Raw genomic sequence first — 10,657 nt, 5'->3', positions numbered from 1 at the left:
GCATCCCAACAGGAGAAAGAGAGTCCTGAGAGTAGGCACAAGAGTCAGAGACCCAGTTATTCTCAAAGTCAGGATTACCATAAAAATTCTAACTAATAGCTATAGACAGAGGACCTGGTGCAGACCCATGTAGGCCCGTGCTTGCTGCATCCATCCCTGTGAGCTTGCTTAGTTGATTCAGAGGGCCTTGTTCTCCTGGTGTCCCCCATCCTCTTTGGCCCTTACAATGGTTCAGCCTCCTCTTCCACGGCTTCCCTGAGTCCGAGAGGAGAGATTTGATAGAGACCTCCCATTTAAGCTCTCCAAATAATTTCTGGCTTTGGGTCTACATTGTTCCTATCTAGTGCTACAGGAAGCCTCTATGATGATGACGGCATAAGACACTGATTTATGAGTATAGCAGAATATCATTAGGGCTAATTTATTAATACTTTAAAAAAAACAGTAGTGTTTGGTTTTAGCCTCAGTCTACTACTGGGCTATCTCTCTCTCTCTCTCTCTCTCTCTCTCTCTCTCTCTCTCTCTATCATCTATCTATCTATCTATCTATCTATCTATCTATCTATCATCTATCTCTATCTATCTATCTATCTATCTATCTATCTATCATCTATCTATCTAACTATCTATCTATCTATCTATCATCTATCTATCTATCTATCTATCTATCTATCTATCTATCTATCTCTCTATCTCTATCTATCTATCTATCTATCTATCTATCTATCATCTATCTATCTCTATCTATCTATCTATCTATCTATCTATCTATCTATCTATCTATCTATCTATCTATCATCTATCTCTATCTATCATCTATCTATCTATCTATCTATCTATCTATCTATCTATCTATCTATCTATCTATCTATCTATCTATCTATCTATCTATCATCTCTATCTATCTATCTATCTATCTATCTATCTATCTATCTATCTATCTATCTATCATCTATCTATCTATCATCTATCTATCTATCTACCTTTCTTTCTTTCTTTCTTTCTTTCTTTCTTTCTTTCTTTCTTTCTTTCTTTCTTTCTTTCTATCTATCTTCTCTGGTTCTTGGTTACCCAAGTAGTGTTGGGTGTGGGTTCCTTCTGGTGGAATTTGCCTTAAGTTAATTCTGATGCCTGTTTGCTATCCCCACAAGTTCTGTGCCAGTATTGTTCTTGTAAATTTTGTAGGCAGGACATTTTGAGGTCAAAGGTTTTGTAGCTGGTTTGATGTCCACATTTCTCTTTTGATAGCCTGCAAAGAAACTTCCCTCAACAAAGAGATGAGAACACAGGGATGCAGGCTTCCTGTATCAACCCACTCATCTTCCCCAAGTTCCATGTGTAGATGTGACCTCAGCAATGGAGCCTGCTGTTAGTTTTTGGAGAGCAGCCCTTGGTTTTAACAACAGATTTGGTTGTTTGCGGGATTTCCATGGGTCCCCTTGGCTAATAACTCAATTGAATGCAACCCAGTCCTAGCACGGGAAGTCTTGCCTGGTGACAGGAGATGACCAGTTGATTCACCATTACTAGGAATTCACACTAGGATCACCTTCACACATTCCAGGAAGTTTCCACTGCACTAGGCTTCCATGCCTCCCTCCAAAGGCTCCCCCAGTTCCAAGCATTTCTCCCTGCATTCTCTCCTGCCACCTCAGCTTCTCCCCCCTCCCCAAACTGAATCCTTCTGCTCCTGTCCCCATTGTCCCTAGTCCACCCACAAAATCTGTTCTATTTCCACCTCCCAGGGAGACCCAAGCATCCCCCTAGAGCCCTCCTCTTTACCTAGCCTCTCTATACAGATTGTAGTCTGCTTATCATTTATTGATTGATTAAATATACCCTTATGAGGGAATATATACCATATTAATCTTTCTGAGTTTAGTTTACCTCACTCAGGGTGATTTTCTCTAGCTTCATGTGTTATAATTTAGCGAACAAGTGACCATGGCAGATAACCCTGCTGGTGTGACAAACCACACAACAGGTAAGGGACAGACAGACATGTCATGCGTATCACTACAGGGGATCACTACAACTGGGATCACTACAACATGGGAAGCTCCTTCATCCAAATAGTCAGGCTCTGTTTTACTTTGTCACGGCTCACCTCCAAACCACCCCGGAGGACTTAGAGTTCTTAAAAAACTATCACTGCCTCTTATAAAAATCTGTCAAAAGAAAGATTTCACAGAGCAGGCATGGCAGAAAGAGATCTGACTGCCACAAACTGTCTGCTGGCCTCCACATACAAGTCATGGCTCAAACACACCTGCCCCTCCCCAACAAACACAACACAGAAAAGAGTACTTTTTTTATTTTGTGTATGTGCGTTTGTGCCTGATTGTATCAGTGTGCAAGATACACACACCTGAGGAGGAGGAGGAGGAGCCTGAGGTGGTCCAGAGAGGGCAGAGTGGATCCCCTGGACAAGGAACACAGACTCGGGTCACCCCGAATGTCATGTCCCGACATAGTGTCAGTCTCATGGTGTTCTGTAGAAGAGAACAGAGAAATCCATACATCAAGAGCCTTGTAAAATGCAGTGGTGGAGACATGAGGTAGGCAGGTTCGAGCGAAGCTGGAGACCTCTGCTGTAGAACTGGCTCTCTAGCTGCCTGGCTTCTCTGACTTCCTATTGGCAGAAGATAGGGGTCTGCCGGTACACACGGAAACCAGAGGCAAGAATGTTAGTCCAAGGAGGTGAGCATCAGTTGGCTATATTTTGGGGTTAGAGAAAATTCAAGATGATTTGTCTCTGGTCCTGCAACACTCCATCCAGCTCTGTTGCAAGTAAAAAAGTCCACCAAGCCAAAGGGACGAATGGGATGGGTGCGATGTCACCCCTGGGTGCCGGTTGGGGGTGCAGTCTATGTAGATGAAGGTCGCGCAGGGACTGCCACACGAGGAATTTTTAGTGCGGTGTGGAAGGGAGCGCGGATCCGCGGGTGTCAGCGGGGCGCAGGCATCGGGTGCACGTCCGCGAGGTCCTTGAGAATGCGCAAGCAAATGGACCATGTATTCAGAGCACAGGGCCGGTGGGGCTGAGTCATGGCTGCGAGAAAGTAATGCACACTCACCCAGCTAAGTGAGCACCCTCAACACGTCTTTGGTTTATTCAGACGAGGGTGACCGAATTGCACTAATGTTGTGCTGGCCCCTGTGATTTCCCCAAATTTGGGAAACTCGACTGCATAATTTTTTACTAATTTGCGACTGCGTTTGTGGTCTCGGCCTATGCCATTTCCTCATATTTGGTACCCCTTCGTTCTTTTTCTTTCTTTTATGTTTCTTTTTCTGTGTGTTTTTTTAATGCCTTTATTTTTGCCCATCCTTGTCAAAAAAAAAAAAAAAAACCCAAAAAACTAAAGACATCGGCCTTAGAATTGGCATCTTTAGGAAATTATGTCCTGGGTTAGTGAGAACATCCCTTCAGGTCTGGAGATTTTGGTCTTAAAGTTCAGGAGCACTTGTAGGAAACTATGTCTCAAATTTTGGTTTGAGACTCCAGACTTTCCTTAATTGGTTCCTGCACTTAACATGCACCAGACCCGGGCTTAGGACCAGCACACCCCTAGCTGAAAGACAGAAGCCGCTCCTAGAAAGTCATTCTTCTGATTCATTCAAAACAAACCAAAACACCCCTCGTCATTTTATTATCTTCTTAACATAAACTGGCTTTTCACAGCTTCAGCTCAGTTCAAAAGCACCTTTCTCTCGGATATGCCCTGGGGCTCCGCCGGGCTCCTGCTCTTCTGGTCCCCGCGGTGGTGCGGAGCTCCCAATCGCACCCACAGGCCACCCTCGCCCCAGTCGGTCCCTCTCCACTCCGGGTCAAGTTCTTCCATCGCCATCCTGTCCGGACTCCCTGAGCACTGGCACCGCACTCGCCGCCTTTCCCACACGTGTCCCGCTGAGGCTCCAGCACACACCTGGGGTGTCCAGCCGTCGCGCGTCCCTGCTCCGGGTCTGCAAAGGACCGGACCCTAAAGCGCACTTGGGTCCTTCACGGAGTCCTGCTGGGTCCCCGGACCGCGAGTCCGCCAGCATGGAGTCCCCGGACGCCCCAACGCCAGGCTGACGGCGGAGTCCTAGCATCCCGGAGTCTCCGGGTTCAAAACGTTCGCAGGAGCTGTGGAAATAGCAGCGGGGCACTCGGGTCGCCGGGCATGTTGGCTTTGAGGCCTCCTGCTCAGGATGCTTGGTTGTGGGCCCAAGGTTTCCCAGGTGTGGCCGCCGCGGTGACGCCTGACTCACAAAGGCAACCCATCAGAGATCTGTGCACCGTCTCTGTGGCGCAATCGGTTAGCACATTCGGCTGTTAACCGAAAGGTTGGTGGTTCAAGCCCACCCAGGGACGATAGCCTTTAGGCTTTTAACAAACAACTTTCCAGATTTACAACACACTTGTGTGCTGACTTGGCAACTGGAAAGTGCACACTTATACATTCTTCTCAGAAATTTAAAAAGCCCACGAAAAACCCTATATACTGTTCTTAAATAAATAGCCTGTCACATGCTGTGTATTTGTAGCCTGGCGTCTGGCAGAGAAAATAGCAAAGTCAATTTGTAGTCTTTTTTGATGGGGGGGAGGTGCGGTGAAGAGGGGACAACTGTGTACAACCCCTTCCTACTGTCTTTGGTTTATTTGGGGATGGGTATAGTGGGAATCCTTTCTTTTTTTTTTTTTCCTCTCTCATGGTTTATTTTTTTTTTTATATTTAAAACTTTCCATCTCCTTCCCTCCTCCTCCCCCCTCCCTCCCCTCCTCCTCCCCCTTCCCTCCCCTCCTTCTCCCCCTTCCCTCCCCTCCCCTCCACCCATACCTCCCCTCCCTCCCTCTCAAGGCCAAGGAGCCATCAGGGTTCCCCACTCTATGCTAAGACCAATGTCCTCCCAACTCCCCCCAGGTCCAGGAAGGTGATCGACCAAGCTGAGAAGGCTGTCACAGAGCCCGTCCATGCAGAAGAATCAGAGCCCAGAGCCATTGTCCTTTGCTTCTCAGTCAGCCCGCGCTGTTGGCCACATTCAGAGAGACGGGTTTGGTCGCATGATCCATCAGTCCCATTCCAACTGGAGTTGGTGATCTCCCATTAGTTCTGTCCCACCGTCTCCATGAGTGAACGCACCCCTCTCGTTCCTGACTTTCTCCCTCAAGTTCTCGCTCCTTCTGATGAGGAGCAGAAGGAGAGAGTACATGAGAAAGAAAGTCAGGACCGTGAGGGAACCTCCAGCTGGCGACAGATGGGGAAGGTGACTGGGAATCCTTTCTTAATAAAGGAAAAATATGAACAGCAAGTCACCAAAGCACAGAAAACGGACCAGATTTAAATAAAACGGGTAAACTTTACAACACCTGCTAAAAATACGCATATAATAAGGGCAACCGCAAAGTAATTCCTAATCACAAAACCCTAGAACCGATTTCTTTCGAAAACCATGTGGTGTGGAAACACCAAAATACATCACAGAAACGGGCAGCCAGGCCGTGTATGGTAAGGTGTCTAGGGACTGACGGTTTTGGCCTCTGCAGGTGAGCAGCCTCTAGGGAAGGCTCTGGACCGCAGGAGCTCAGCCACGGAGGAGAGGAGGGCTATGGACTGCTATCAGGTGCTTGGGGGATACACTGCGCCTCCAAGAGTGGCACGACACGGACTTCACAGTTAGCAACTGCCCTCACCACCCAACTGAGGCAAGGACGCCTGCACTCCATGCTGCTCGCAAAGCAGCCTTATTGGAGAAATCACTCTGCAGGACAGACAGGTTCAAAGGAAGCCTCGGGAACTGGTCCACGCTGAGCACCTACGGTCCAGTGAGCTCGCCGTGATCGTATAGTGGTTAGTACTCAGCCTTGTGGCCAGAGCAACCTCGTTTCAAATCTGATTCATGGCAATTGTCCTTCCTGTCTGGTGGGCTGCTTTCTTGCCCCATGCACCGCACGCTTAGCTAATGTCTTGACATAGACGCCAGTCTCCCTAGTTCAAGTCCAGCTGACATGGAGGAACTCAAACATTATTAGAACAGTTTGCAGCTTGGAGTCTTCTTTGTCAATCTCGCTGTCTCGGGTAGACTCACAAAATCGCCTACACTGTCAATTACCCTAAGACCCAGGGCATAGTAAGCACCATCTTTGAGCAACACCCCTAGCCCTGGTTCTGGTCGTGTCAGCATGATGCAGGGTCTGAATGTTCCTATCTGGTATTTTGTCTTAGTAACAACACAGTATGTGGGAAAGCTTGTTTTCCATGTACTGCCCTCCCCTTTATGTGTCCTCCCCACCCCCATTACTCATGGTGGCTCCTAGTAATGGAGTCTCAACTGGCCGTCTCCTTCACCAGGCAAGGATTCCAGTGCTAGGACTGGGCTGCATTCAATTCAGTTGTTGGCCAAGGGTGCCCCAGGAAAATCTCCAAACCACCCAGGCTGCTGCTAAGACACAGGGCTGCTCTCCAGAAACTGCCAGCAGGACCCATTGCTGAAGTAATATCCACACATGGAACATGGGGAAATCAAGCTGGGTCATAGAGGAAGCCTGTATCCCTACCAACTAGTTTTTTGGGTGAGAGAAGGTACTCTGCAGGTTATTGAAAAAGAAAAGCAGATGCCAACCAACCCAGTCACAAAACCCTTGACCTACAAAATGTCCTGCCAACAAAATATGAAGGACAATGGTGGCACAGAACTTGTGGGAAAAGTAAACCTGTGTCTGAATTGACTTAAGGCCACTCCACAAGAAGGAACCCACATGCTTGTGTAGCTAAGAATCAGAGTAGACAGACAGACAGACAGACAGACAGATAGTAGATAGCTCCCTAGTAGAAAGCCACACCATCACAAGATGGCGCCGAGCCCTTGCAGGGCCGAATAAACAACTCCATATTAGGCAAGGCTCTAGACAGAACCTCCCACAGGCACGACCCATGTCTGCTCTCCCTATATAAGCAGCTGCCGTTTAGTTCTCGGGGCCCCTCGCTTCCTGCTCTCTCTTTAACCAAGAGGCTCCAATAAAGCATGATTTGAGAAGAATCCTCTACTCGGTGGTCGTTCTTCCCTGCTGGGCAGGGGGGTTCGCTGCAACCAAGGGTAAAACTAAACACTACTGGTTTATAAAATAAATATTTTACCCTATGTCTCTGGGTACCTACTACTGGGCTATCAACTATCTATCTATCTATCTATCTATCTATCTATCTATCTATCTATCTATCTATCTATCTATCTATCTATCCATCCATCCATCCATCCATCCATCCATCCATCCATCTATCTATCTATCTATCTATCTATCTATCTATCTATCTATCTATCTATCTATCTATCATCTACCATCTCTCCCCTTTTTTATAGTCTTGCAAAGAAACACTCTCCACAGAAGGCATGTGGCCCTGATACAGGCTCCTTTTACTCCAACTAGTCATAAGGATCCTCATAATATTGCCTGGTTAGACTATCAAGAGGGGTTCCGTACCCCACCTTTACCCCCAATAGGGTCTTCTCAAATTCTGCATTTGATTAGACAGTCCTAAACTGCATAGTCAACCTAGATGAGAGGTGAAGAAATCCGTTCCAATCAGTCAGTCAGTGATGCTGGGCTGGGTCCTGAACCTATGTGAGCCCTGCATGGATGTGTGTCAACCTAAGACAATTAGCATGCCTACTTCATGTGCCTGTCCCTACAGGACTCAAAAAACTTCTGTCTTTGGTTGGAGGTGATCCAATCTACTAATAGAGCACATATGACTGGGAGGACAAAGTCAAGGGCAGGGATTGGAGAGATGGCCCATGCTTTTGGCTGTCTCAGGAGACCCACTTGACAGCAAACAAACCTCTTTAATGAGCTTTCCAGGTGGACACCACTGCCCTCATCTGGCCACTGAGGGAATTGCATGTAGGTGGTGGCAAAACACCCACAAGTAGAAGTAAAAGCACCACAAAATGACCCAATGTGTCTTGAAGGACTTTATTTCTACTGTGCGGTCATCATTTTTTAATATTACTCACATTTCAAGAACAACAGAGGCAGATTGCTTTGCATTTCCAGATTTCTTTAGTACATTCCTTTGTTGAATGTTCTCATTTCCTGAGAGGCCAGGAACAATGTAGTTGTGTGATGTTGGACACCCTAGTATGCTGTGAATATGTTTTACTACCATTGGTTAATAAAGAGGCTGATTTGGCCAAGGGTCAGGCAGAATATAGCTACACAAATGCTAACAGAGATACAGAGAGAAGCAAGGCAGAGTCCAGGAGATGTCATGTAGCCACCAGAGAAGAGGGATGTCAGAGAATTAATGGTAAATCATAGCCATGTGGCATTACACAGCTTAATAGAAATGGGTTAAAGTAAGAACTAGCAAGTAATAATCTGAGGCATTGTCCGAATAATTATAATTAATATTAAGCCTCAGAGTATACTTTATAAGCAGTCATGGGACCGGGCAGAACACAGAAAAGCTTCCAGCTACAGTGAGTTGTGTTTCCCTTTAGTTTTCTCTGCATGATGATTTCATGAACGTGTTGTACAGTGTGTGTACCACATTCTACTGAAGCTAAATATATGACCCTGAGGATGCAATATGTCTAGTTTTTCTGTAGACTTGTGGGTATACATGGAGCAGCCCATGCCATCCGTATCCATATCCAAGGTGCCATCTGTCTGTGTAGGCCATGGCTGGGAAATCATTGTGCAGCCCAAGTTGCCTGGAACTTGCTGATACAGATCCATGCCTGTGAGTTGTGGGTTTACAGGAGTGTGACAGCTCACCTGACTAAAGAAGAGTCTTTGAGTGAGAAGATGGAAATTGCTTTCTATTCATAAAACATTCATTTTATTCAATTGGGGCTTCAAAACAGTGGTCATTACAGACAGTGTATACCCTTAGCAAACTACTAAAACAATGGAAATAATAAAAGAAATAACAAAAATAACAAAAGTTACACTAAAACGAAGAAAACCAAAAAACTAATGCACAGATATATTACGATATAAACCAAACGAAAATAATCTAAAACATAACAAAAACAACCAACCAAACAAAATTAAACAAAATTCCCACGTTCCCTTGGAATATTCTTTAAGAAAAAGCAAATCAATAACATGAGACACGAGGAAGTGGATTAGTCTCTGTAGGGAATTATCATCCACACTTGTGCGTGATATGTGGTCAGCGTCAGCTCTGCACTAGAGAGAGAATCTTAGGCTTTGGGTGTGGTCTGTCTGGATAGCAGTGTGACAGAGTCTTCCTTGTCAGATTCCACATCACATATGGAGTCAGCTTGCCAAAGCCCTTGACAGTAGCTGACAGAATGACTCTTGCTCACCCACATATCTCCCTCCATGTTGTTTTGCCCACACTGGGGCCACTTGGTGAGGGATGTTAGGCTTCTGAGTAGTTTGTGGGGTGTCCTCTGAATCTCACGCTTATTTCTGATGCAGTCTTTTCTCTGCAAACCGTGAGCCATCAGAAGTGGATCAGATTGTGGCTGGATCCTCTGATGATTGGTTGACAGTTGTCTCAATGTTGTGCTCACAGCAGAAAGGGACATGGCTTTTTCAGGGGAGGCCTGGATCCTGGAGTGTAGAATGTCATGCCTTCAAGGCGTCTCTGGTTTCCCTCAGGCTTCTCAGTTCTCTTACGAGGTTCTGTCAGAAAAGAAATGGAAATCAGACATAGAAACAGTCTCTCTTGGGCACAGGCAAGAAAAAAAATCAGGGCCTATTCACCCCTAGTAAAGAAAAGTCAAGGAAGAAAACCCACACCGTGAATCCCCTGGTTGGTGGGAATGGGGCTCAATGGTGGCTCACTTGCCTGGCACAGAGCACTCCTGCTGCAGCAGCTCCATCTGCAGGAGGCTCTCCTCCTGGGCTGTGGTCTGTTCCAGTTCATGCTGGAGATGTTCAAACCTAGAGGGAAAAGGCAGCTGGAACACAGGCCTGGTGGGGCCCTGACATGTCAGCTTTTGAGCCCCCACCAGCTAGAAGACCCATTGTCTTTTAGCTGAGTTCATTGACTGCTTCCCCAAGGGAAAAGGGTCTGAGTGCCCCTGGGCTGGATTTTTTGCTCAATGTTTAAAAATTGTTATAAGTTGAACTAGAAAATACACTGTGCAGTACTTGGGAAAACAGCATATTTTTCAAATAGTCCAAAAACAATATTTTGGAAGAATATCTTTGTCTCAGTCAGATATTCATGGCCTTGATTAGATACCAGGTGAATGTGAACAACCTGTAAAACTCCATGTCTGCCCTCTAGTGGAGCCTACACAACACTGCAGAGAAGGCTCTGATTATTCCTACAGCTCAGAAACTGCATGGGGTTAATTTGTCAACTCCTAATCTGTTTATGGCCAGAGTAAATCTTCTCACAGGAAACTGATGAACCCTGCAGAGAGCCTGCAATTAGGAGTAGTATGCTGCAACCAAGTCAGCAAGAAGACTAGAAACATCTCTCTAAATGTGATGATCCTGAAGGAAAATAAAGTGGCAGAGGACACACTGTCCCTCAAAATTGACCTCCTGCTTCTCTCAGGAGAAGGGGACACAACCCCCATAATACAAAAACCAAGCATTGTTTCGTGGACAAAAGATCCTGGTGATTTGCCAAATCGATAGTCTGAGGTATTCTTTCCCTGGATGTGGGTGGGAGCCTTGACAAATAGA

General features: G+C 46.2%; 2 non-coding genes across 2 annotated transcripts; both read left to right on the top strand.

The window, feature by feature from the left end:
• The first annotated feature begins 3,069 nt into the window (after positions 1–3,069).
• LOC119801545 lies at positions 3,070–3,232 on the top strand. The gene has a single exon (XR_005283230.1). It is a non-coding gene; the product is annotated as a U1 spliceosomal RNA (small nuclear RNA).
• A 1,051-nt stretch (positions 3,233–4,283) lies between these two features.
• Trnan-guu lies at positions 4,284–4,357 on the top strand. Its single transcript has one exon. It is a non-coding gene; the product is annotated as a tRNA-Asn (tRNA).
• Positions 4,358–10,657: the final 6,300 nt, after the last annotated feature.

Source organism: Arvicola amphibius, chromosome 14 (assembly GCF_903992535.2).
Source record: "Arvicola amphibius chromosome 14, mArvAmp1.2, whole genome shotgun sequence".
NCBI lineage: Eukaryota > Metazoa > Chordata > Mammalia > Rodentia > Cricetidae > Arvicola > Arvicola amphibius.
Note: the sequence above shows the minus strand (reverse complement) of the source record. Positions and strands in the feature narration are given on the sequence as shown.